The following is a 27,024-nucleotide window of genomic DNA, read 5'->3' as shown; positions in this document are numbered from 1 at the left end:
TTGGAATATTTTTATTCAGTAAGTTTGGTTCTCTGAACTTTTGTAATTGCACCGTTGTATAAACAAATGGTTAGATTAATTACGATGGTATTTTTGCGTATGTATAATATATTAGAATTGAATCGACTGCGAAAAATATAAAAATTGTAAGAATAATGATCCGGGAATAAAATCGGTCGGAAAAATTGCGGTGGTTCGAATAAGTTGGAAAAGAGAGAGAGAGAGAGACGAAAACCAAGATACATGTATGCATAAATTGCGATGACGGGAGAGTGTTGTTGGACTCTTATCTCGATTCGTAATGAAACGTGCGAGGCAAATCGATGCGGATAAAGAACTTTGCCGGTACAAGCTTGGTTATAATGCACGTATTATATTGCATACAGTTGGTATTGTACCCGATATATTTATAACGTGCGGATGTGTACGTATGCATACAACAATGAACAAGAAACAAAGATGAAGATGAATAAGAATAAGAATAAGAACAAGAACAAGAATGTAGGCACATGGACGAATAGAGAAAAAAGTAGCAACAGTTGCGCGTGTGTTTAATTTTCATTTGTCATTATTTATCGCGTTTGTAAAACGCAAGAGAGAAATCGTATCGAACCGTAAACCTTGATTACAATTTTCAACGCAATTGTTTTGTCTCTGAAAATGATTTCGCATCATCCTCCCACCGTTTTCTACTTCCGTTTTTCCTATACGATTAATAAACAATTGATAGAAGTGTAATTACAAGCTTACGCGTAACAACCACGACGATGATGCGAATCGTGATTAAACATTGTTGAGTCGTAAAATGATATGGTTAAATGCAAAAATTAAATTAAAGTAACGGACGAGGATCGGGAAAGGCGATGCGGAGAACAATGAAAATCCCTCCGAGGGAGTTAAATTTTTACGACACTTTTCCACCGTCAGGTTACTTATTATATACACGTGTATATATATATATATATACAAAATTCTCGCTTCGTCCTTACGTACATATATACTCGAAAATTTATATTATTAATTCATTCTCATCCTCTTCGCGAGAATTTTTCACCAGGGATTCGGATATTAAACCTCTCCCACCGGCCGCACCTTAAAACAGAGTTATATTCACGAAAATTACCCACTTATCATTGCAGAATATCAAAAACTTTTGCGCGAAACTTACTTTTCACCAATTCCCGACTTTTTCTCCGTCCATTAGCATTCTTGTTGTTCCGTCTATACTGCGTCTACTTCTTTTTCATGATTTTTCTTATACATGAATTCATAGTAATATACCCGAGTAATTTATTTGTAAATTCAATCGAACCGACCCGTACGTAGTGACGCGTATTGTGGGACAAAGCTGAAAGTTACGAGAACGGAAAAAGATGGAAAAAAGAAAGAGAGAGAGAGAGAGAGAGAGAGAAAAAGACATTAAATTACAAACAGAGATAAGTTGACGGATCGTGGAAGAAGATTTGAAATTGATTTTGAATTCTGTACGATCTGTAGCTTTGAACTTTGAGGAAGAGGGATCTCATCTCGAAATTCCTTTTCTACCGCGTATATTAAATTACCAACATTATTTACGTTTTAATGTTTCGTAATTTCAAAGAGCTTTTATACGAATATAATGTAATATAAAATTCATGTATTCTTCTGACGACTTCCACCTTTTTTTTTTTTTTTTCTTTTTTTGTTTTCTCTTTGTTTTACCTATTTCTAATTTTTTTTATACCGCAAGTTTCGATTAGATTTCTTCTTCGTCGTTTCGTTTCGCTTCGTTTCGACGATGAGAACTCCTCTCTTCGGACTACGAATGATAAGGTTCTGAAAAAAACTGAGGCCCTTAATATTGATGAAAACCGAAAAAAAAACAAAAAAAAAATTTCTCTCACCCCTCAAAATTGACACGAAATACTAAAAAATGATTTTTAAACGTGAAATCCGCTCTTAGTTTCAATATCGACCCGTGCCCCAAAAGCCCTTTCAATTAGTTAAAATCGATCAGGATCGATTATCAAGGTAAAAAAATTTGAAAAAAAAAATAGCTTCCGCGTAGTTTTTCCTGCGAAAATCAATGCCGTTTTCCGTATCTCGACAGCGTTACTTTTTTCACACGAAACACGCACGGGACAATCTAAAAGTAATCGGATCAAAAAAACCACAACGCTAGATTGGCAATAATTATGTCTGGAGATATTGCATTGATTTCCAGCTGATTTTTTTTGGAAAAGTTTAAAATTTTTTCAAATTCAAAATTTTTCTTCAAACGTTCCTTACTTATGCTTCTCAAACTCGAATCAAATAACCTCTCGTTTCATCTAATCAAAAGCAATTACTCTATACGTATTTATCAGCGATTAACATAAATATTAAAAATTCAGCTTCTTATCTTTACATTGCTCCAATGTCCGTTGTCACCTTAAGAAATTCAAGACAAATTTGCGGAATGCGGTAAAATTACTTGTAGATTACTTCAAGCCCCCACACGATGTTATTTCATTGTTTATATGAAAATTGATCAAAAAATTTATAAAAAAAAAAACAAAAAAATCTATTTCAACTCTTTTAAAGGGTTCTCGGGGCACGGGTTAATTATAAAATTAAGAGCGAATTTCACTTTTAAAAATCATTTTTTTTTTTTTTTTTTTTTTTTTTACCAATATCAAGGGCCACCCTGGTATACGTGTGCGTATGAATATGTTTATAAACAAATAAATAAACGTGAGAAAGCCCGATTCGCATCTAGGAATTGCGCGTAGAGTGGTGTGTTAGGCGCGTATAATAGAATCCGTACTATATGTATAATACAGGCATTCGTTCTGGCGTGCGAAAAGCTCGTTTTGCCGGTACGAACGAGCCTGACCTAGCCTAACCGAGTATAATCTAAACCTGGGAATAGAAGTCGGGATATACGTGACTACTTCGATAGTTGAGTCAGCTGAAACGGGTTGAAACGCGTTTGCTCTCGCCGGTTCCGCGTCGTAAACCGCACAACGTTTACGACTCTATACATACGTATATATATATATATATATAGTGGAATATGAAAATTAACAACAATAACAATACTTATAATAAATAAAAAAAAAAAAGAAATGACCGGTTTTCTGTTATATATATGTATAAAAGATATATATATATATATATATATATACAACAGAAAACCAGTCATTTTTTTTTATTTTTATTGTCATTGTTGTTAATTTTCATATTCCGCTATACCAGGCAATATCGAAAAGACTCTGACGCAATCGCAATTTCGTCGTTATTTTATCAACGTTTCACCGAATTAAGGAGGTGCGTCCTGGTCGATTTCGACGTTGCAGGATGTACGTCGAAATTCGTCCATCTCAAACGGGAAAATGAACTCGACAGGCCCGTGAGGATAAATAATAAGGACAGTTTTTCGTTTGACGCAGAAAATCAAGGAAGAGGCGCGTATTCTGTGAAATTTAACGTTGCGATTTGTTGGGATTAATGCCGTTTCTTTATTCCTCGCTGAGAAAAGTTTCGTTTTCTACCTAGAACTACATTTTTCGATTGTGGTAAAAAATGTAAATAGTTGAGGACCGAGCGGTGACCGGAATTAAAAATTTTTATGAGTCGGATTGTTTTTTGTTCAGAATTAATTAGCAACGTCTTCTTTCCGCAACGTTCTAATTCTTTATCTTAATCTTCGTACTGTTGCCCGCCGCTCACTTCCTGCGATTTCCGATCCACTCTTCACCTCGCTAGATCTTTAACTATATCGTAAAATGTAGATTATTGTACGCGTACGTGCGTATATTTAAATGTATAATAGCTAACCGCTGATCGCTGACGGGGATCGTTGAAATTGAAAAATGCCGCAAGAAGAACAGGCAAGAAATGATGTAAAGAAGGAGAAAATAAAGCGAATCCAGGGTAAATTAAATCGGTGAAAAGAACACTTCGTGAATTCGTTCCGGTTGTAAATTATAATCGCTATTCTCTCACCCGTATTTTTAATCAACTTCGTCATTATACAATTTTATTACTCGAATGTTTAACATATTTTATGTATACAGCGCGTACGTAACGATTTTATCTGGAAAAGTCTCGGATACGTTACGAAAAATTTTATCATCGAAGGATGTTGGCGTAGAAAAAAAGAAAGAAACAACGTAACGTGTAACCGCATTATTTACATTATTTTTGTATTTAAAGTGATCTAAATTAAGAAATAAAGAAATTTGAATCGGTGTTCACTTTTTACCGTCCGTTACAAAATTTTATTTTTTTTTTTTTTTCTTTTGCATCACGATCACCGTTGTCATTTCTATTCCGTTAAACTTGTACCACAAGAGATCCGAATTTTACAAGTGGTGAAATACGGAAGAAAAGAAAAACGTGAAAACGATAAAAAAAAAGGGAAGGGGGGGCAAAAATTTAAAACTACAAAATAAATCATACGCACGGTAGAATAACGTGAAGAAATGATTTTGATCTTTGAAAGGTTAGTTTTTTGGGTTTAATTTTTATTTTTGGCGGTCCCCCCTCCTTTTGTTTTTTTTTTTTTTTTTTTTTATTTATTATTATCTTCGTCTTCCTGGTTCTTCTCCCCCGTCCTCAATCGTCGCTGACAAACACGTTGCCTCCTCTGCCCTGCCAACGCCTCGTAAATCAGGCACTTTATATGCGTTTTCTCGGCTCGTAAAATACCCGCCGATTGCATCGACGTCACCGGCCAACATTATCCTCAATTAGTCTCTTCTATAATATTTCAAAGACCACCGGCCATATTCTATTTTTACAAATATTCAACAACGAGTCATTTTCCTTAAATTTCGAATATAGAACTCGTCGAAAGCTTCGTCGAACAAAGTTGAGAAATTGATAAAATTTTGTTTCCTATTGTTGTTGCGTTGTTGTTGTTGTTGTTGTTGTTGTTGTTATTATTGTAAAACAAGCGAGAAATAAAATAGAAAAAAAAAACAAGTTTTATTCGATCTAAAAAAAAAAAAAAAAAAAAAAAGAGAAATGATCGCGATCGAGAAAATTATCGAGGACGACGGTAAAATCGCATTGTGTTATCCTTTCTGTACGTGTAAATTTACGAGGCGATAAATAAACATTGCGTTAAAGTTTTCTCCCTCATTGTCTGCCGGTGATAATCGAGTATCGACGACTATATCGCAATACTGATTACAGACTTCGTAATCATCTCTCCGTGTCATGTATGTATAATTAATCGTCATTTTATATAGACGGAGAGGCGCACACGTGACGCGAAGCGATATATATGTATATATATATATATATATATAAAGTTCTATGTAAAGTTCTATATTTAAAAACGATTATGCCGTTTGACCTAATTGCTGATTTATTTCAGCAATCGCCGAGCGATTCGAACAACCGGCCGAGGCCTTGACACGACATGTGTGTGTGTGTATGTGTGTGTATATATATATATATGAGTGAGATAATCGCATAGAACAATAAGATAAGAAAAATTTTTCACTATCAATTATCGATGCAATCTTACAGGACTGTAATTACCGATCGTCGTTTTCTCTCACCTACAGAAAACTTGATTGCGTACAGACTGAGGTTTTTCCTTCTCTCTCTCTCTCTCTCTCTCTCGCGGTCAAAGTATACTGATTTATTTATTTATTTACTTAATTTTATTTTTCTTGAGATTCTTATCTTAGACGGAACATAGGAGAGATCGATTTACACCGTTCGTCGCGAAATTTTAATCCGGTTTATCGATGAAAAATTTTTTGATCTCTTCCGCGTAACTTGTAAAAGAGAAAATGGTTTGACTGGATAAGGTTTGCAAAATTGTTGTAGTGGAAACCGGAACGATATTTCATATTTTAATACAAAATTATCTAGTTTCTCAAGCGTTTGTTGTAAACAACAATTGAACATACTTCAGTTTCGCATTCAAATCACTTTCATTCAATAATTTATATGCGAAATTGAAGTTTTGTGTAAATATATGTGTAATGTATAGAGTCGATCGAAAAGAAGAAGAAGAAAAATTCTTGCGGAGGGGGAAAAAAAAATTCCTTTCGGTATTTACCGCGCTTCGATTTGAAAAGTGCGACAATAGAAGAGAAACAAAATTTGGTTCAACATCTAAAATTTCGCATCGTTTTTCTTTATCGCAGGCATGTGGAAGCAAGTTTTCTTTTTCTCTGATTGGGAAAAACAAAAAAAAAAAAAAATAATAAAAATCAAGATTTAACGAAAAATGGCGACCGGAATTATGCTCGAATATATGTATAATCACGGCTTATCCATTTATCTTATTACACGGGCTGCGGACCTTGGATTATTATCAGGAAGGCACGGGATGAAGGTCGGATCTGAATCTGAACGCGCCTTTCATTCACACAACAGAATATATACTCGTATACATGCATTTTACAACATTTGTATCGATTATTCGTCCTTCGAAGATCATTGTAGCGAATGGCGTATTTCTATGAGGTATTCCATACCATTTCGACCTGGGTCTGACCCTAGACCCCTCAAATCTGTTTCCCGATTTTTCCTATCATTACTCTCACTCTATCAAGCAATTACAATTTTTTTCAGATTTTTCAAAATAAATTTGAGCGCGTCATGAATTTTTGAATTTTTTTTTTTTTTTTTTTCATCACGGTTGACAAAATTCCTAATTAGGGTTTTTGTCGACCATGATAAAAAAAAAAAAAAAAAAAAAATCGAAAATTAAAAAATACACTTTAGAAAAATGGGAGAAAATTTTTTAAAAATCTGGTACTATGCATAAAAAATTTCAAGCCACAGTCTACAGTAAATTGACCTCTGCTTCTATTTTTTTATATTTATTTTTGCTTAAAAAGCTAAAAAACAGGTTGAAGCCAAAGCCCAGACATTATGAATTTTGCACCAATATTTTTTATATCTGACACTGTATTTTTGGGAATTTTTTCAGATTTTTCGATTACGGCCATACAGAATTTAAATGCAAAACAAAAGTAACGATAATAAGTCACGGTGAATAAGAATAGTAAATAATCATAGTAATGTATCTTAGATAAGAGAAATAATAGTACATTGATCTAAGTAATAATACCGTCAACGCAAGGTTTGAACATTCAAAGATAATTGACAAGAGTACAAAGTAAGGATAATAATGCAAATACGAGAAGAAAGTGTAAGAAAATAACAAAGCTTGGTAGACTGGTGAGAAAACTTCGTTGGTGTGACTTAGTCGAATCAATTTATCGAGATCGTCAGGAGAACGAATTTCGATCGAAGGTTGATCATTGTCTTTTCTAGCAAAAACAGTCAAATTTTGAACCCAAACATTTTTGTAAGACATTTGAGCTGCACGAGCTTTGGCTTGACGTAGAGTAAATTATACAGAGAGATAGAGAGAGAGAGGGAAAAAAAGGAGCGTCTTTTTCTGCTTCCGTTTCATGCTTTGTGTTTGTGTAATTTATGTGCGCACTCGCTGCTGCTCCAGACATTTCAATCGTTTAATCTTATCTGTGAGATCTGCATGACAAAAATGACTGTGACTGTAGTTTGGTCTTCTCTTCTCTTTTCTTCTCTCGGAACGCTTTGGGACAAGTGTCTCCGATCGTCTGCTGCTCGTACGAGATAACGGACCGGGGATACGCGCACTTATAGAATGCCGTTTGCCATTGTCGATCGACGCTTTTGCCAACGACGGGCAGCAGACAGAAACCGTTTATTAAACGCATGCGTAAACGACGCTTGCGCGTACTTGTTGCAGCGATGACGGATGCGCTCTTATCCGGAAGGGAAGGAAAAATCGACGTGGAATTATATATTTCCAAAGTTCGGCACTTACGTCATTTTTTTATTTTTATCCGATGATTTTCGGGCTCGACGAGGTTACGAATCTGAAATAAGATTTCAAAAATTTGAAATCACCGGTCCGACATGGTTAGGGTAGGTTAGGTTAGGTTAGGTTAGGTTCCAAAAATTCGAAATCACCGTTCCGACATGGTTAGGTTAGGTTAGGTTAGGTTAGGTTTCAAAAATTCGAAATCAGCGGTCCGACATGGTTGACAGAAATTTCAAATTTGATCAATTACGATCAAAAAACTTTATGCAAGAGTTTTTCGGGGTTACTGAGCGGATTCGCTGTACCGAATTTTCAAAATCTGATCTCAGATTCGTAACCTCAGCGAGTTTTTTCTTCGGATTCGATCGATTTTGAAATTTTTATCCGTCACGTTGGATCCGCCATTTTGAATTTTTCAAATCCGATTTCAGTTTCGTAATCAGTGACACCAAAAACTCACAATTTATGTAAAACATGTACAAGCGTAGAAGCGTAACTTTCTCGGAAATGATTTATTCCTTCAATTTTCACGATTTTCTTCAATCAATTTCTCTCCAACAACAACAATTCACGTTATATCGGAATAATTACTATCCGGTATTGAAAACGAATTAGCATACCATCGCAAATAGGTAAAAAACCGCAATGAAATGTATTTTCAAAGTTCTCTAAATATACAAAAAATGAGTACAAATTAGGTGGTGAGAAATACTTACACCGCTATGACTCAAAGGGTTAATCGTTCGATTTCAATTCGATGATCGGCGACCTTCTCTTCTTTTTTTTTTTTTTTTGTTTAGAATTTTTACACTTGTCGTTTAAAAATCCGCTGATTATTTTCTGTGACAATCGTTAATCGCTAGTCGATCGTCTCCTTACTGATATTCATTTCACTCGATCTTCGTCGATCCCGAGAGTTTTGTCAAACTTTCGATAATTATCGAACGGAAATTGTTATCGTAGCACTAAAATAAGGGTGCGTGAATGAATGAATAAATAAAATCGAAAGTAAAAGTAAAGACTGGTTGGCAAATTAAAAATTAAAAATTAAAAATTAAAATTAAAAATTAAAAATTAAAAATTAAAAATTAAAAATTAAAAATTAAAAATTAAAAATAAAAAAAAGTTGAAAATAAGCAAGAGACCGACGGTTTGATTTTGTGCAGGCCTCGACGTCCGCCCGCCTGCCTGCAATATCTCCTCTCCTAACTCCCTCGACTTTCAGTTCTATTCGATTCGATCTATTCTCGTACCTTGTATAACGAGAACACCGTAGGTATGCATGCCCACCGAGTGAACCCAAACTCTCCTGACTTTCGACGAGATTTAAAACGCTGCTGCATCGGGCTTTTCAAAATTCGTTGTAAACGTGCCACGGATCCTTTGAGCTAACCTCCTACTTCTGGGTTTTTTTTTTTTTGTTTCTCTCTCCCTCCAAAATCTAACGCCAAGTCGTTCCAATTTTTGAAATCAAACGATCTTTCGATGAAAATTTTTCTTTCCGGAGAAGAGTTGGCAGAAATTTTTTAATGAAAAATTAATCTAGGACGGTGAATGACGTAAAAAAAAAAAAAAAAAAAAAAAAAAAAACGACTCGCCTTCTTATCGGACGAATTGTAAAACGTCGAAAAACCGACATCGATCGGTAGAAAATTGACAAAAAAAAAAAAAAAAACTTGCCCTTTTATTCTACTAATGTCAGTGTCCCGATGTTTTTCACTGTCCTGGATTAATTGTTCATCCGAAAAATGAAAAAAAATAAAAAACTTGACGATGTGTTGAAAAAAAAAAAAAAAAAAAAAACTCTGACGAACCTAACAATACCGAATGACACGAACAAACGAACGTGAAAAATCGACTGGTTTGGAAAAAAGCTTTGCCTCATGCATTCGTGAAAATTTGAATTTCAGGCAAAAAGATTTTTAATTTCACCCCAAAAAAAAAAAAAAAAGCTTAATTACAGCTTGATTGATTTCGCTTATAATCTGACCACTTCCAGGGTATATACTAGACGATGCCGAGACTAGGTCAATTTGTACGAGGTGTAAGAAAAATTTTGAAAAAAAACCGCAGTCATTGTAGCGGGGCTGATTTTTTTTTTCTTTTTTTTTTTTTCCTCACCTTTATTTTACTTTTTATTATTTTTTTTCCCCGTAAAAGGCAGAACGGCTGACTCAGTGTTCAGCACCGGAAATCAGCGCCGCTTTGCTGATTCGTTCGTTTCGGTTATACAGACGGCTCTCTCTCTCTCTCTCGGAGAGCAAAAAAAGATCGAAAGACCTACTTTGAGAAGACCGTAAATGTTCCATAAAACTTCCCCGAGAGATGTTCTTTCCTCGTTTCATTTACGATTCCTCCGGATTATCTTTGTCCTGAATATGCAGATTGCACCTTTCCTTCGTCTCTCTTTCTCACTCTCTCTCTCTCTCCCCACCTTCTTTCATCGACGTTTCGCTTCGCAAAATCTCGGCGACCCTTGCGAATCGCGACTATAAACATTATTCTACAGGGTACCTTTATAAAAACAAACGTCCCCTCGATTTGTTATCATTATTATTATTATTATTATCGTTACACTTGCAGCGATCTACTCGTTGGAAAGAAATCTCTCGTGACAAAAAAAATTTAAAAAAAAAAACAAACGAAAAGTATTGTTTACAGTTCCACCGGTTAAATGGAATATATATGTATATATAAAGAGGCTGGAATACATCTATTCGGAAAACTGTGCAAAACGTTTTTCATATTATCGCGCCAGTATCGTTTGAATCTCATTTCAAATTGTCCTGCAATTTCCCAGTATCGTCCTTTCGTCTTTCTCTCGACGTTTTGTTCCATTTCAAAGATATCGAGATGTTTTGTAACGCTTATAATAACGACTTAGTTTCCTCTCGAGCTGGAATTAACTAATATATTGTACAATGTAAAGTTCGTCCAAATGTTGTGAAAACAGAGGAGAAAACTAACGTACGAAAATAAAAAGAGGAGGAAACTTGTAATATTTTTGTAAAAATATTTTTTAACGATCCGATTTTAACTTAACTTTTAGAAAAAAAATCTGGCGTTTTATACGTTCATCAAATTCTTCTTCTTCTGCTGCTGCTGCTGCTGCAGTCTTTGCGTCTCCTTTTCTCAACCGGTGAACGTTGAATAATAAATATACCCACCCTGCACAAGACGAAGAACCAGCTTCAACATCGTACATGAAAGTATATAAACGAAGAAGAATATATGCAGCCGATGAGTGTTATAAATAGACGGGGAGCACACATTGCAACATAGTCTTAAAACCGGACAGAAAGCTGTAGAGTCTGTTTGAATAATTTTATATGGGGTTTTGTTTGCTTGTTTATTGATTTAAATTTTTTCTTCTATCGGTGGAATTGTTTTTCGTTGTTCGCGAAGCGTGAGAATCGATTAATCAACGTTCCCTTACGCACCATTTGCTTCGTTTCAACTAATTTCGGAACAGCGTTATCGATTTAGCATCCAATCGTTTGGGAAGATAAAAGGATGGTAAAGTCTGATCAATAATGCGTTCAAACGATGGTGTTTAAAAATTGCAGCTGATCGAAACTGACGATAATGTGAGAAAGCAAACGAGGATTAAATGGTGAAAATTGTTTTTCCTTTTTTTCTTTTCTTTTTTTTTTTCTTAATTAAACTTCTGTGGTTCTGAAAAAGATCCCGATCACCGAAACTCAACCGTAAACATTCTTGTTATTAACAACATCGGAGAAATGATATTATCTTATTATCTTTCATCGATAAGTCTGCACAATTCGTCTCATTAAACCAATGACGAATAGTTAAATTCATTTATTCGTTGACGAATTCTCCCGTACAAATCGTGTCTGGACGGATATTTTTATTTTTTTTTATTTTTTCAAATTGTCCGCGAGAAAAAATAAATCAAAAAGGAGAAGAAAAGAAAAAAAAAACCGATTTGTGTATAATCATTATAATTTACAGACCATAGACTATCAAGATTTAGCTCGAGTCACATTATTTTAAAGTTATCCAAAATCGGACAATTTTTACAAAGATTTGTCTGTGGAAAGAAAAAAGTTGTAGCGTAGTGCGATTTTTTCTCGGATATATTCAATACAGTGACAAATGTGTGCTGGACGAAAATCGATGTTTGAAAAACATTTTTTATACCGTCTACGACCGAGACTTTAATTTTTATTTGGATCCGAGAAGATTGATCGGCTTTTCATCGTGACTTCTCTCTAACCTCCTAATTCGCGACCTTTTCACTTCTACGCTTTTTTCGAAAATCTCCACTCCCGAAAAAAAAAAAAGAAAAAAACCTATAAACGACGTTTCAAATATGCAGATCTGCTTCTTCTCGGTCTGTTTTGGCACGTCAAAAAGCAGAGCTGCATCAACGTTGAGGTTTATTTGGCCATCTGGCCGAGCAAAGGAAGGAGGAACGGCTCGATGCAAGCTTTATTTGCATTCGCCTCCTCGTGTCTGCGATATATTACATATGTTAATAACGGTGCAGAGGTTTGACGTCCAGGGTGAGTCTCCCCCCCCCCCCTCCTCCTCCTCTTTCTCTCCTCTCCTCTCCTCGCCGCTTCGTTTCGTTCGTTCCTCTTTTTGCTTGCAAAAGTAAGAAGTCGCAATAAGAATCGCATCGTCTGAGACCGAGCTGCGATTTCAAATAATTTCAAGCGATTTCACACGATTTCAAGCGATTCCAAGCGATCTCAACTGATTCAAAGTGATTTCAATCGCGTTGAAATAATTTCAAGCGATTTGACACGATTTCAAGCGATTTCAACTGATTTCAATCAATCTTACACGATTTCAAGCGATTTCAACTGATTTCAATCAATCTTACACGATTTCAAGCGATTTCAACTGATTTCAATCAATCTTACACGATTTCAAGCGATTTCAACTGATTTCAATCAATCTTACACGATTTCAAGCGATTTCAACTGATTTCAATCAATCTTACACGATTTCAAGCGATTTCAACTGATTTCAATCAATCTTACACGATTTCAAGCGATTTCAACTGATTTCAATCAATCTTACACGATTTCAAGCGATTTCAACTGATTTCAATCAATCTTACACGATTTCAAGCGATTTCAACTGATTTCAATCAATCTTACACGATTTCAAGCGATTTCAACTGATTTCAATCAATCTTACACGATTTCAAGCGATTTCAACTGATTTCAATCAATCTTACACGATTTCAAGCGATTTCAACTGATTTCAATCAATCTTACACGATTTCAAGCGATTTCAACTGATTTCAATCAATCTTACACGATTTCAAGCGATTTCAACTGATTTTAATCAATCTTACACGATTTCAAGCGATTTCAACTGATTTCAATCAATCTTACACGATTTCAAGCGATTTCAACTGATTTCAATCAATCTTACACGATTTCAAGCGATTTCAACTGATTTTAATCAATCTTACACGATTTCAAGCGATTTCAACTGATTTCAATCAATCTTACACGATTTCAAGTGATTTTGCGCGATTCCTCGTGCAGTCTCACGTGGTTTCAAGCAATTTCAAGGGATTTCATACAATTTCATGGAATCTCATACGATTTCAAGTAATTTCAAGCAATTTTAAAGATACCGCTTCTCAAAGTGGTTTGCGAATTCGACAAATGAATAGACGTGCGATTTCATGCGATTTTAAGCGATTACACGTGATTTCAAATAATTCACGCAACTTGGCGTAATTCCTACCGATTTTAAGTGATTTCAAGGGATTTCACGTTATTTCTGTAGTGATTTCTAGTGATTTCAACTCACTTCAAGCGACTTTGAAGTGACCGCTTTCCAATGTGGTTTGCGATTTCAACGAGTGGAATACCTCCCCTGAAAAACTATGCGTTGCATTTAATTAAAGTTGCGAGTACTACTAAATTTTTTTTTTTTTATTATTGCGAGGTTTGATAACTGTTCGTTTAGTCTAATAAATTTTTTTACCACTCAAACAAGACCCAATTTTTTCATAATCATTTTATCACATCAATTTATTCTTGCACCAACATTAGATCATCGCAATACGTAGTTGCGAGAAAATACAGTACCAGCGACCGTAATCTTGAAGCTGAACAGCAGGACATGCCAGATTTTCTGGTCATGGTAAGAAAATGCAAATCGTCAAGGACTTTGTAGTTTACCAAAATTGGATACGTTTCTCAGTTTGTCGCTGAGAGAAGCCTTGAAGTTGAAGTTAGTTATCGGATCGTTAGTTAGAATCGACGATAGCGCAAAATGTTTACGCGTACCTCGTTTTTCATAATTCAAACAGTTTTTTCAACGATACCTGTTTTACTGAATTTTTCCAGTTACCGTAACAAATGAAAATTTTCCCTTTATTACGGTACGCCAAATTTCAGGCAAGTCCAATGTTTCGAAATATGTAACAATTTTTTCCTCAACACGCATCGGTAGAATAACGTTACAATTTCAATACGATCAAAGGATGGCATCGGGCAACTGAGTTTTCTACCGTCTTGTTCTCTTCCTTTTTCCTCAACCTCAACCTCAACCTCCACTTCTACTCCTTCTTCTTCTCGTTGCTCCTTTTTACTCCTTTTTACTCCTTTTCTTCATGTGTTCCGCGTTATTTGAATATCTCGCTACCTAGAAGAGGGGTAGAAAAAATAGAAGAATAATCGCTTCTTCTTTTTCTCTCTTAACCGACACACATGTCACAGTTTCTCGCGTTCGAAGATCTCATTCGTTCGACGTGCCATGTAACGCGAGGCGGTCGCTTTGATATATTTCAAACGTTCTCTTGACGAGTCGTATCTAAAAATAGTTGAAAAGAGCCTTTTGTTACAGTATAACTGTAATATCTATTCGCTCTTGAAATCGACCTCGTTTCATTTTCCTTTCAATCGTCATCGTTCCGAAGTAGTCCACATTTTTCTCTCCCTCCCGTTTCCCAAAAATGTGTTAATACGTAAATTTAACTTTGTAATATCAGCCGGAAGACGAGCTTTCGAAGCTGTTGCGTGACGCAAATAGGAAAAACGACAAGATTCACGCGTCTGGGATGCATTCGCAATAATTATTCGCTCCTCGTTTAGCACCAGCAAATTTCACCCCGTCCGTCCAAGAACGGGATCATGGGATATTCTTGAAGTGTACCGGCGGTCGTGTCGCCTCGACAGCGTTTAAAATAAGCGTTTGTAATATACAAGTAAATGACTGCGGTTCTGGCTGTCAGGACAATTAACTCCGAGACACGGTCTTGCAAGTTTGTACGCCGTGAGACAGATATAAGGCTTGATGGGATATCCGAAGCAGATTTATTTCGATCTTGGGGCCCGCGGACAGCGTCGAGCGTCGCGACGTCGTCGTCGTCTGCAATATTTCTCTTGCGCATTTCACCGGGTTTATTAACGAGGCTTCCTCGTACCAGCGTTGCCAATAAAGGCGCACGGAGCGAGTGCACTTGTCTGTCCGAATGATACCATTTTTCAAAATTAAACCCCACTCGGTAAGCCGTTGTCTAATTTTAACGTACCCACGTAACTCGTACAGTCGGCGAAATTGAAACGTCATGTACCTGTTTTCCTAGTGGCAGGGAACAACGAACGCTAATAAAGAATGGAACGTCTTTACATCGTTCTTAAAAAAGAAAAAAAGAAAAGCTGTAACGCCAAGTCCGGTATTGCCGCTTTTGCTGGTTAGTTTTTTTTCTTCGTTAACTCAAAAGCCGCTCGGACGCACATTTTTCAATATTAAAATGGACTGCGAGAGTCGGTTTAAGTACTACACTGGTGCCTTTTACCGGTTTCGAAGTATCGCGTAATTATACACCTTCCGAATATCGTGTTCGTACGCTGCTTGGAAGTGTAAGACACAAAAAAAAAAAAAAAAAAAAAAAAGACAAAAATCCATCAGGCTAGAAAAAGAGAGGAGTGAAATAAGGGAGGAGTACTCATGCGTATCGGGAAACATCGAGGTTTGAAATTCTCTTCGCCGGGATTTGATACACCGCCGTGGCGACGGTGGACGATTATTTCCTTGAAAGAGAAGAGGAAGAGAGAAAACGAAAAAAAAAAAAAAACGTAGAAGAATAATGATGGAATGGAAAAAAAAGAAAGAAACCTGTCGTCATTAATTGGACGCCAGGCATTAAGAGCAGAGGATAGACGGACGGAGAAAGAAAACAGAAAACAAAAAAAAAAAGAAAATGAGTCAAAAAAGCAACTAAGAGAGAAATAGGAGGGGGAGAGGAGGAACTGCTCGAGACTTGAGAGATAACTAACTGCCGCCTTGCCTAGCCAAGGAACCCAACCATCCATAGGGCACAGTCTGCATTTTATCTATCTCCTTAATTCCACTCGAGGTGGCGCTTCAGTCTCGAAGCTTCAGCCTTGTTCCTTCGATTTTACTCGCAGGGCGAAGATCGAAGACACACTTCTTGCTTCTTGGTCGTAGGAAAAGCTGCTGGACAAAAGAGGCTTTTGAGAATCCATGAGAATCGAATGATTTTTATAATCGCCTCAATTTTGTTTCGTTTCGGTTCGCTTCGCGTTAGCCTCCTTTTCATCACTGTCGACAAGCTGTATAGTTTTCAAGTCAATATATATATATATATAATATATATATATATGTATATTTTTATTATACCCGCGCTCGTTCGGTGCAAGTCGTAAAATGGTAACTGCAGGCATTCTTATGTTCGCCTTTCCTTTTTCCCTTCTCCTTTTTTCCCCTTCATCACGAAACGACCCTGGATTTATTTTCACCAGTGGCAATCACACCGCAAGACAAACGCGGTCCGGATCTTTCATCGTAAAGATACTCGGAGTACGGTGCGAATCCGACACTGCCTGATTCTCAACATTCAAATTGTCCCTGAAAATTGTTCTATAGCTGTGACGGAGTCTGCCACTAACATTGGTGTTAATTGATGCCAAATTTCAACCGCATCATTTCCTTTTTTCTTTCATTCTTTGGATCGAGAGCAAGTCTTGCCGCGTATATTCTCAACTCGGTTGAGGTCGTTTCAGTTTAAAATATCGCGTCCTTGGGTTTTTTGATCGAATAATGGATACGGGTAGTCGCTTTTTAAGTATTTCAGTACTCCAAGATCGGCAACTTTGCACATGGTCCTAAAATAAAGCCATCGATATCCTTGGATCGAAGGACACTTGGTCGGTATTTTTCGCGAAAAAGGAGAAGAAGAAGAAGAAGAAGATGAAGAAGATAAAGAAGACGAAGACGACCTTCTCTCGGAGTGTCAAGCTTCGGCGTCTGTTTTTTTTTTGAAAATCAAAGTGTCACAACGGGGTGAACGAATTGAAAGACGTGAAGGATGGACGAGGAATTCATGCTTCACAGTACGCTCTTCTCTTCTCATCTCTTCTCATCTCGACAAGTCTCTACCGACGCAAGCCCCTGTACACCACCACCACCACCACCACCACCAATCCGGCTATAATTATCACTCTACAAGTTTAACGCAATAAAAAGAGAAGTTATAAATAACCCTGAAGGCAGTCTCTCGCGCTAACGGGAACCTGTACAAACTCGGGATCCAATTTAAACTTTTGACGCCCGCGAGATTTTTCCCGGCGCCTTACCGGTTTCCCGTCTCTTTTTCCGCCGGCTTTCTCGTCTGGCTTTTCGGTGACCGTATCCGAAGATCCTCGCGCTCGCCGGACTTTGGCTGGTTCGTATTTTTTCCCAAACCTGCCCGTCGACCTCATCGGGAGATTCTCCTGCGACTTCCTCACGAGCGGCAGAAGCTTTATTATCATGGGCGCAACTCGCTTGGCTTCTTCTCCCATAGCTCCCTGCACTGACCGAGACATGTTTTCACCACTTTATGGGCAAATTATGGCAAATTAACGAGCCGAAAGACGCGTAAATCCCTCGACGAAGCAACGGCGACCACTTCGTGACCCTTTTCATACGGTATCTCGCGATCTCTCCTTTTCTCTCTCGGTCTCGTTGTCCAAGGACCTCGTCAAGGTGCGCCGCAGTTACCATCCTTCGTCATCTCCACTCGGTGATTCCAAAAAAGGAGAGGAGTTGAGGAAGATTACGAAAAAAATTTCCTGCAGAATGACCGTTCTCTCGGTCAGTTTCCTGCCGTTCTCGTTAATTGTTCGCAACCTCTGGACCGCGTCAACCAACAACATCTTCGCATTGTCTACATTCGTTGGTTTGTACTCTGGTCTAGTAGCGGTAGATTCCACTGACCGACCGACTGACTGACTGACTGACTTAACGAACGAATGCAGGCTGGTTGGCCGACTATGACTAGCGGATTCTCTTCTCATCTCCTCTCCTCTCGACGAGTTCTCCACTCTGGAACAAATTCGCTCTACACCGCAGAGCGCAAATTACAAGGAATGAAAATTACGGGTTCTCGGTTCTCCGGTCGAGTGCGTTTTTTTTTTCTTTCTCTCTCTTTCTTTATCGTCGGTGTTTCATTTCTTTCGTAACGGAACGGACATTTTTTCGAAGAAGGAGAAGAAGAAGAAGAAGCGAATGTTAGCGTCATTGGAAGGTGCGTGCCTATAAATGATTACGGTTCTTCCTCGAATCGCCTTCTAATCATACCGCGTTTCGACGGTCAATTTCTTGAGAGTGAACAGAAACAGTAACGTAGTCGGCTGTTGCATGTCAGAAATACAAAACTGTTGTACCGAGGCTAAATACTGAAATCGATCGATTTCTGGGTCATAGGAACCGCGATCGATCAGGCTAGATTGATCCCAACTTTTGGACAACGGTTTGACTACCTTTCGTGATTTCAGCTCTTTTACCAAATCGCACGATCGATTGTTCTTGTTGTTGTTTTATTTTTTTTCTCCCACTTCTACTCAATTGCCTATCAATTCCAGTGATTCGAGTCTTGGGAGTTGTCGATGGAGGCGCGAAGAAGAAGAAGAAGAAGAAGAAAAAAAATATACATGTTTGACCGCGGTGTTTCCCACTCGTCGGTAACGTTCAGCCGCAGTACCGGACGTGATTTCGCGAGTCGTTGGTCTTGACTCCACTCCAACTTCCGTTTCTCGGATCAACTTTCCTCTTCTTTTCCTCCGTGTCCTTCTTTTCCTCTTTATCCCCACCAACCCTCGCACATTATACGGGAATTCAAAAATCCACGCGATCACGCTCGCACGTTACAAAGATACCGGTATGCAAATCGTAACCGCTGACCGAGTGATTTATTATCACGTAACGTATGAAATTGAGACCAGATTTTTTTTATAGATTGTAGTTCGAGTTGCAGAAGCCAGAAGAGGAACGTAATTCAACGTTACGTCAGATTCCTTGCCTTTTTTTTTTCCCTCTTCTTTTCTTCTTCCGTTCCGCCTTTTCATCGGAACAGCCATAATTAATGTTTCTTTTTCATCAAGGTCTTCTTAAGTGATCGGTCATTTGTCAGGATTATAGAGACACGCGTGGCTGATGATTACACTTTCGTCATCTCGTTTCGGGAAGACTGCCGAATTAACCGATCGATCCGATAGAATCTTTGCCGGAATAATATGATCTATGAATTTTCGATAATTAATTGTCATCCACTGCACCGTCGTTTTTCCATTGAGGTGCTTTTTCTTCTTTTTTTTTTCTTTTTCTTTTTTTTTTTTTTACACGCAACTTCTCAGTTTTCCGTACTTTAAATATAAGGCAATTGTTACAATTAATCCTAGAACGAAACGTTGAAATTTGGCTCTATCGCGACATGTTACTTTTGTTACTAGTTGCAGAAAATATCTGATCAATTTATTTTGTTTTCAACGACATCTCGAAAACGAATCGACGGGGATTTTTACGATTCCGGTCTACATCGATGCGGTTCTCTGAAACTGAAAGGTGCTTAAATTTTTTAAATCTCATTCAATACCAAAATTCCTCTTCGATCAATTTTCTCACGTTTTATCTCTGCTCCGTCATATCGACCGATTGTTCTTAGCATAATTAACTAACGATAAGGTATACCGGCAAAATCTCTCGAAACTAGAAAATCAACCGCGCATGCGCAAGTTTTATCGGCTGGCCAACCCGAGTTTCAGCTGTCAAACTCTTTCTGCCGGTGACGTGGTTGATACGAATTTTCGAGGTTAGAATCTCGAATAATCGAGGCAGCGACTCGGAAAGGTTTCGGAAGCGTTTGTTGTCGGGTCGGAAAGTCGATTCTTCAAAGAACGCTCGGAATTCAACGCTTACGCTCTTTGAAAATTCAAACGTAGACATTTTGCGTAGGTTGGCACGCCTGCGTCGCGGACAAAAACATCGCTGCGTGAAGATTTCGCCGACCAATGAGATTGAATTACTCGGCGCATGCGCGGTTGATTATCAACTTTCAAGAGATTGTCCCGGTATAACAAGAATCGGAATCTCTCTCTCCTATCAGTTCCTCCTTGCCATTATCGCGACAACCACGACGTTTATGACGACTACGCCGATTTATGCTCTTCAACGATTCTCGTCATTCATATTCCGCATGCCAGAGTTCGCCAATCGTCAACGGCCACGTGATGTAATTTGCAACGTGACCTACGCCATGTCCCATCTACGTGCACCTTGATCGTTGTGTTAGTCCCCTGTGCGTGACGAAATATTATAATACCGACTTTTGTTTGAGCAACTCGTCGCCGCCGGTCTTCGTCGTCAAACTGCGTAGATAGACATAAATTTTGCAACTGATCGTATCGCCGTCGCCGGCGGCGCGGTTTTCTCCCCTCCCACCTTCCTCTTTTCTCCACGACATTTTTCCCTCCCCCCCTTTTCTCCACGTTTTTGCACACGCGTGCTAAAACTGACCTTACTCAACTACTCGTATTTTATTTTACGTATATATACGTATCTATGGGGCATTCCGCATCGCAAATCGGTAAACGGTTGACCGAGATATTTTTTTTTTATTTTATTTATTTTATTTATTTTTTTTCATATCTCACCAAGAATTTCTCCCACCCGAACTTCGATCCCTGAAAAGATTGTAGAAAAATTTTCCACTTTTTTTTTTTTTCTCAATCACCCCTACTTTACCCTGTTATTTTTTAAAAACAACGAAATTGATTTTTATGAAACAAGAAGAAAAAAAGAAAAAAAAAAAGAAAAAAAAACCATCCCGTTCCCGTAACGAAACATTTTCACGCAAGATTCAGACTGGAACCTGGTGTTTTTTTTTTTTTTTTTTTCGTTTTTTCCAAATTTTACATTAAATTTTTCATAGGTATGAAAATAGAAGAAAAACAAAAATAAACGAGGTCCGACTAACCAAATATATTTTTTTTTTCTCCTTGTTTCGTAAAAATCAATTGAAGCGTTCTTCAGACGGGATTTACAAAATCGTAGGATAAAGACGAGCGATTGAAAAAAAAAAAAAAAATTGAAAATTCATTTGGAAACTTCTCAAGGGTCTTTGCCGGTATTATCATCATTATTAATATTGTTGTTGTTGTTGTTTTTGTACAGCGTTGACGCGTTTACGTCGCGTTCCGCGTTGAGATAGACGACGAAAAGACGTTGCGAAGGTTTGTTCGTAAGGTGTTTCCCAGTCGCCCGCGCGCTGCCGATGCCGATGCATGGAAACATTTCGAACAGTTTATTCGAGACCGTTACTTGTTATAGACACGGAGTGAGGCCCTAGCCCAACGTCCGCAAGGTAAATTTCCACTGTTTTTCTTGGGCCGGTGCATGACGGAATGAAATTAGGCGTCCAGGCAACGAACTGTCTCGACTGTACAGTCGGCGAAAAAATTAGATCCAAGTTGGAGAAATGTTATCCCTTGAATCGAGATGTGAAAACAGGTATTTTGTGAAAAATGAAATTGATTCGATAACGTTGTTAACGTTGTCGTTGACGTGCGGTGACAAAAATATTTGCCAACTCGGGGAAAAATTTCACTTACCGACTGTATCCAGCGGTTTATAGCAATGAGAATAAATAGTTTCAGAATGATTGAAGACATTATCGGCGTAATTTTATATCGAATCAACAAACGCAACTGGCGTATAAACTTTCGATTAATTATTTTCAATTACCCTCAAAAGTGTGTCGAGTTATATCTTACATGTTTCAAAGAACTTTTTCAACCGACTGTACTACACTCGTCGTATTCTTGTTAGAATAGCGAAGGCAAGGACCGGATTTCAGTTCATCAGTCACGGGTAATCTTTCCCACTACACATTTTCTTTTTTTTTTTTTTTTTCTTACTTTTTCTTTTTTTTTTCAGCCCGCCTCCCTTCGCGCTATCTATGCATCTCCTTTCTGGAAGAAAAAAAAAAAAAAAAAAAAAAAAATTAAATAAAGCCAAGAGAAGAAACAAAAAAAATTCCACGGACGAGACGTTTCCCAACGTCTATAACGATTGATCACTGCCCAAAAATCATCCGCGGACGATGGGAATAGTTTCTTCGTCTTATTTTTTTTTTGTTTTTTTGTTTTTTTTTTTTTCTTCTTGTTTCTATTTTCCATCTTTCCTTCTTCTCTTTTCCCTCGAGATCCATTACGAGACGGCACAGAGAGCCGTCTGGTTAGTTTATACAGTGACGGAAAACAAAACAAAAAAAAAAAAAAAAAAAGTGGTAAAAAAAAAAGGCAAAGGAAAAGAAAAGGAGTGAGAAAAAAAATTCTTCTAGCGGTATAAAGACTACGGAGCCGGTTCTCGTATCGTGGAATTGAAAGTAGCAGCAGCAACGTGGCTGCTAACAGTAAGTAGAGAGTTAAGAAACGGTTTTCGGCTCAGTAGACAGAAGCATTTGCCTGCTAGCTTGCTTGCTTGCTTGCTTGCTTGGTTGGACTATGGTCAATAAAGTTTCGCTTCTCCCTCCCGCGATTGGTGGCCGTTGCTACCGGAACGTTCTGGATCACTGACCCTAAATTGATCGTGATTTAATTACACATCCAGATCTATACCCCCCCGTATTATTATGGTCTCCATCCGTAATTTGAACGAATTATTTTTGGATCGTACGAAGAGAAAAAGAAGGATTTTCGGTCAAAGAATACAAATTATTTTGCATATCCGAACCAACCAAGTAAATTATTGAATTTGGTGCCTTTTTTTTTTTTTTTTTTTTCCACTACCTTCTCTCTTTTTAACAATTTTTATGTAGGTATAAACGTGAATTATAAAAAAACTTTTTGAATATTCTTGGAATTACGAGAAACAAGATACGCGTAATCATTTTGCGCTATCGTCGATCCTTTTTTGGTTATTGCAATGCAAAATCAGTTTCTGAGGTTTACTCTACTTTTTTAGTTGAACAAGGCTTTAACGTCAATTTATCGTCGCACAAGCGTTGAATTTTCGCAACAGTAGCAAGAAAATATAGAGACAGTGATCGTAATGAGAAAGAATAGTAACGGATACTAGAATTTCCGGTAACGGTTAGAAAACTGATTTTCATTTTGTACCTAGAACTGCATTTTTCGATTGTGGTAAAAAATGAAAATAGTTAAGGACTGAGCGCTGACCGAAACTAAAAATTTCACTCAGTGTATCCCAGTTTCGAATATCCTGCTTAATGCGAAGGAACAATTATACGCAAAGTAAAATTAAAGTGCCGAAGTCCAAAAATAGCCGAGGGGTCTTATTATTTTTATTTATTTTTATCATTCTCTTACAAAATGAATATGCAAACATCGCGTCTCGTTTCGGACGTGGTAGAAGTTAGCTGCGAAAGATTGAACGGCAAAAAATCAAAACTTTGTAAATTTAGAATGACAGATGGAGTTGAGTTTTCAAAACGTTATTATGTTAATTTGTTTCATTACGGTTTAACGAATTCCAGTTGTTAACGTTACGAGTTTGAACCTCGTCGTTTCGACGCATAACTCAAGGAACTTGACTGGTAAAATATCTACCTTTTACTAATTCTCAGAAGAGATAAATCGCACATTGAGTATTCATTAATTTGCTCTTACGAATAAAACCAACCATCTTATATTGAAATCGATCCAATCTACGAAATCTTTCAATAATTTTCACGATATTCGAAGCAAAGCATGAATATCCAAGCTTTTCATTGCTGTTCTAGTATTTTTCTTTATTTTTTTCTACATTCCTCCGAGAATCTTGATAGATTCCAAGTAATAACTTAACTTTTCAAAAGTTTCGCGTCTTTTGATATCCTTTCACGGTGACGTTCCGAAGTCTTCGAGATGCGTCGACACGAGGCGCAGAGATAGATTATAGACAGGCAATCGGGTGTGGGTAGGTTCTGTTCCAGGTAGAAAACACGTGAAAAAGCTTTTACCACGAGAACCTTGAGGGGAGTTTTATACGACCGTGCATCGCCCTCGGCATGGTGCCCCCTTATCTCTTCACGCCTTATCGTGAATTATATAGACTTTTGGTATATCTCTGTGTACATGCCCGCCTAGATGGGGCCGATAGATTCCCTCCTTCGTCGCCCGTGATCGTCGATCATATCGTCGCCTCGATCGCCATCCTAAACAGGCGTAGGTTCACCTGCCGAAGAAGAATGGCGTGGGAAATTTTGCAAGAGAGAGAACAAAGTCGGAACGGAAAAATCGTACATTTTATACTTCTATTTATCGCACCTTCTCATACGCGTTCCCTCAGACCCTCGATATTCAAGAGAGTGTGACGATCGTTTCATCGAACATTAGTCTACGGTATCGCACTGAGAGTAATTTCAGTTGTTACGGTAACTAGAATAATTCAGTAAAACAGATATCGTTGAAAAAATGAAAATAGTTGAGAGGACCGATTGTGAGCGGTAAATGAAACTAAAAATCTCTCTCAGCGCGATCGGCGTAATGACGCTGGCTCTTTTTCTTTGCTCTGTAAAATTGTCGAGCAATTTTGTTCCAAGGTTCGTCGCGTTGATCTTTGACCACAGCTCCGTCCCATGCCGACGTATTCTACGGCGACACGTCGACCTTAAAGATCTAGACGAGAATCGACGATTATTCATCTTCGCCGATCAGTCGTGCGTGGGTGAGAGGGAGGGCTCATTGATCGTCGAAATCGTTGAATCTTCAATAGTTTTTCGAATAGCTCGAACAGTCGTTCGGATTATTTATCTCCCGGTCACTGAAACATTCGGGCGATTATTTTTTCTTTTTTCTTTTTCGTCGGTATAACTTGTAAAGTATAATCTCGACTCTGATTGTGAGTCAGAGGACTTGGATTTGAGAACCGAGAAGATCTCCGTGTAACTCATCGAATTCGTTATTCATTTCCAGCGGCTTGAAGGCGTTTCAGTCTCACGCATGCACACCGAATAGAGATATTTTTAGAAGGAAACTATTTGTCGATAGGTGGAGTTGAACTTCGTTTCGTGACGTACCGCCCGTGTCCAAATAAACAGAGAGAAAGAGAGACGAGGAGAAATACACGCGGTTCTCAATCCTCCCGGGTACGTGAATATAACGTACCGAGTGGCCGATTCAAGGTGAAATCGATAATCGAAGATCAAACCATGAACGAAGGTCGGGTGCTCGAACGGAAATCGGATAACGCCAACATTGCGAAAATCTTGATAGTTGTGCAAACACTCTCTAAGGTGGATGGCATGTGGTCGGAGAAGAGGAATCCTGAGGACCGAATGACCGCCACTGTAAAGAGAATTATCACCTTGTATTATGTGTACAGTTTGTTAAATCCTGAGAGGAAGTTTGCTCCTTCCTGCAGCCAGTGGCAGCGGCAAATTTCATTAGCGCAACAAATCCAATATCGTTGTCCGATGCCCTCGTCGTCTGCGGCAAGGTTTCTTCTACGCGTGAACCGCATGCCAACCTGACGGAGAGTCGACACAACAATCACGCGTCACGTGGTCACGTGGTGTAGGAAAAAATGACACGGCATCTTCAAGATTCCGTCACGCAAAAATTGAAGTACATGGTCCACCCCCCAAGAGTCCAAGCACTCGGGCACTACGTGTAGGCGCATCGACACCTGCACTGAGAAGAATTTCATTTGTCACGGTAACTGGACAAATTCAGTAAAACAGATATCGTTAAAAAAACTGTTTAAATATCGTTGGAATTACGAAAAACGAGGTACGCGTAAACATTTTGCGCATTTTTCGATTGTGGTAAAAAATGAAAATAGTCAAAGACTGAGCGGTAACCGGAAGTAGAAATTTCTCTCAGCGCGGTGTCGGCCGCTTGTTCGTTTGACGCGTTTCGATCGAAGCACGCATATCTTCGTCGTTGTCCTCGGTAAAGTGAAATTCCATTGTGCAAGGTTCGGAGTTTCTATTACACGCTATAACGCCTCTGCTCTATGCTCGAATGCCACCGCGGTTACCCGAGAGAATCTCTCTGTGTACCTGTCGACCAGTTTCGAACACGATCCTTCACGTGATTTCGATCTTGTTGCCCTTCGTTTTTTGTTGTAGTTTTTTTGTACTCGTTGTTACCGACCAAGAACCCCGCAATGTCTTGTGGACATTTGCTCCCGGTCGAATTGGTTCGATTTTCAGTATGTCACAGTACATATTCTCCAGATCAAAAGCTACCATGGACACGAGTCCCGGAAATCAGAGTAGTTTCCGAGATACAGGCTTCGGAAGGTGGATGTACGGATCGTTTTATATCCATGGATTACGCGATTTTTACAAATTGCAAAGCTTCAAGGGGGACTTGAAATCAAATATAAGACTCGAAAACTGTACAGTCGACCGGCAGACTCCGCAGACGCGTGAAGAACAGGACAAGTCGATTATTGGAAGAGTCGGAGAGTCTCGTTCTTAACGCGAAATCTGAGGTTGCACCTCCTTCCGGTAAACCAGCGAGTTCGTGGATGGAATCGATGCGTCGATGTGATCAATTACAGCCTCCTGCCCATCTTTGAGAATCAACCAGTGCAGTTTTTTGAGTGATTTGTTTGCTTTCAAGTACCCTTGAAGCTTTATAATTCATGAAAATCACGAAATCCATAGATGTCAAAAGATCTGGACACTCTTCTTCCGAAGCCTGTATCTCGGTAATTAATGATTTTTGGGACTTGCGTCCATGAGAACTTTTGATCGGGAGAACATGGAAGCCAATTCGACCGGGAGCCAATTTCCGTAACGATTCTGCGTCGTCCTTTGAGACAAAGGATAATGTCATCTGATCGTATTAACATTCAACGTTTCTGCACTTCTTTCAAAGTCCACGTTGTTATACGTTCGTCTTTCTATCTATCATACAATCTTTCGTTTCGAGGATGGTTATTCTTTCTTCTTATCTTGTTAAAAGATTGAATGATTCACCTTCGAATTGGAAAAA

At 38.3% G+C, this 27,024-nt stretch overlaps 1 protein-coding gene and 1 long non-coding RNA gene across 7 annotated transcripts in view; one reads left to right on the top strand and one right to left on the bottom strand.

Annotated features, from left to right (window-relative positions):
* The window catches only part of LOC124180143, an 11,532-nt gene extending 1,224 nt beyond the window's left edge, over positions 1-10,308 (bottom strand). Inside the window, exons 1-2 of the long non-coding RNA XR_006870217.1 lie at positions 10,217-10,308; positions 8,571-8,578 (exon numbers count right to left, since the gene is read on the bottom strand). This is a non-coding gene — a long non-coding RNA (uncharacterized LOC124180143). The remainder of the gene's footprint in view (positions 1-8,570; positions 8,579-10,216) is intronic.
* Positions 1-27,024, top strand: part of LOC124180139 (growth factor receptor-bound protein 14-like) — a 297,724-nt gene that overhangs the window by 223,207 nt on the left and 47,493 nt on the right. The gene's annotated exons all lie outside the window — the stretch shown is intronic.

Source organism: Neodiprion fabricii, chromosome 4 (assembly GCF_021155785.1).
Source record: "Neodiprion fabricii isolate iyNeoFabr1 chromosome 4, iyNeoFabr1.1, whole genome shotgun sequence".
Classification (NCBI taxonomy): domain Eukaryota; kingdom Metazoa; phylum Arthropoda; class Insecta; order Hymenoptera; family Diprionidae; genus Neodiprion; species Neodiprion fabricii.
Note: the sequence above shows the minus strand (reverse complement) of the source record. Positions and strands in the feature narration are given on the sequence as shown.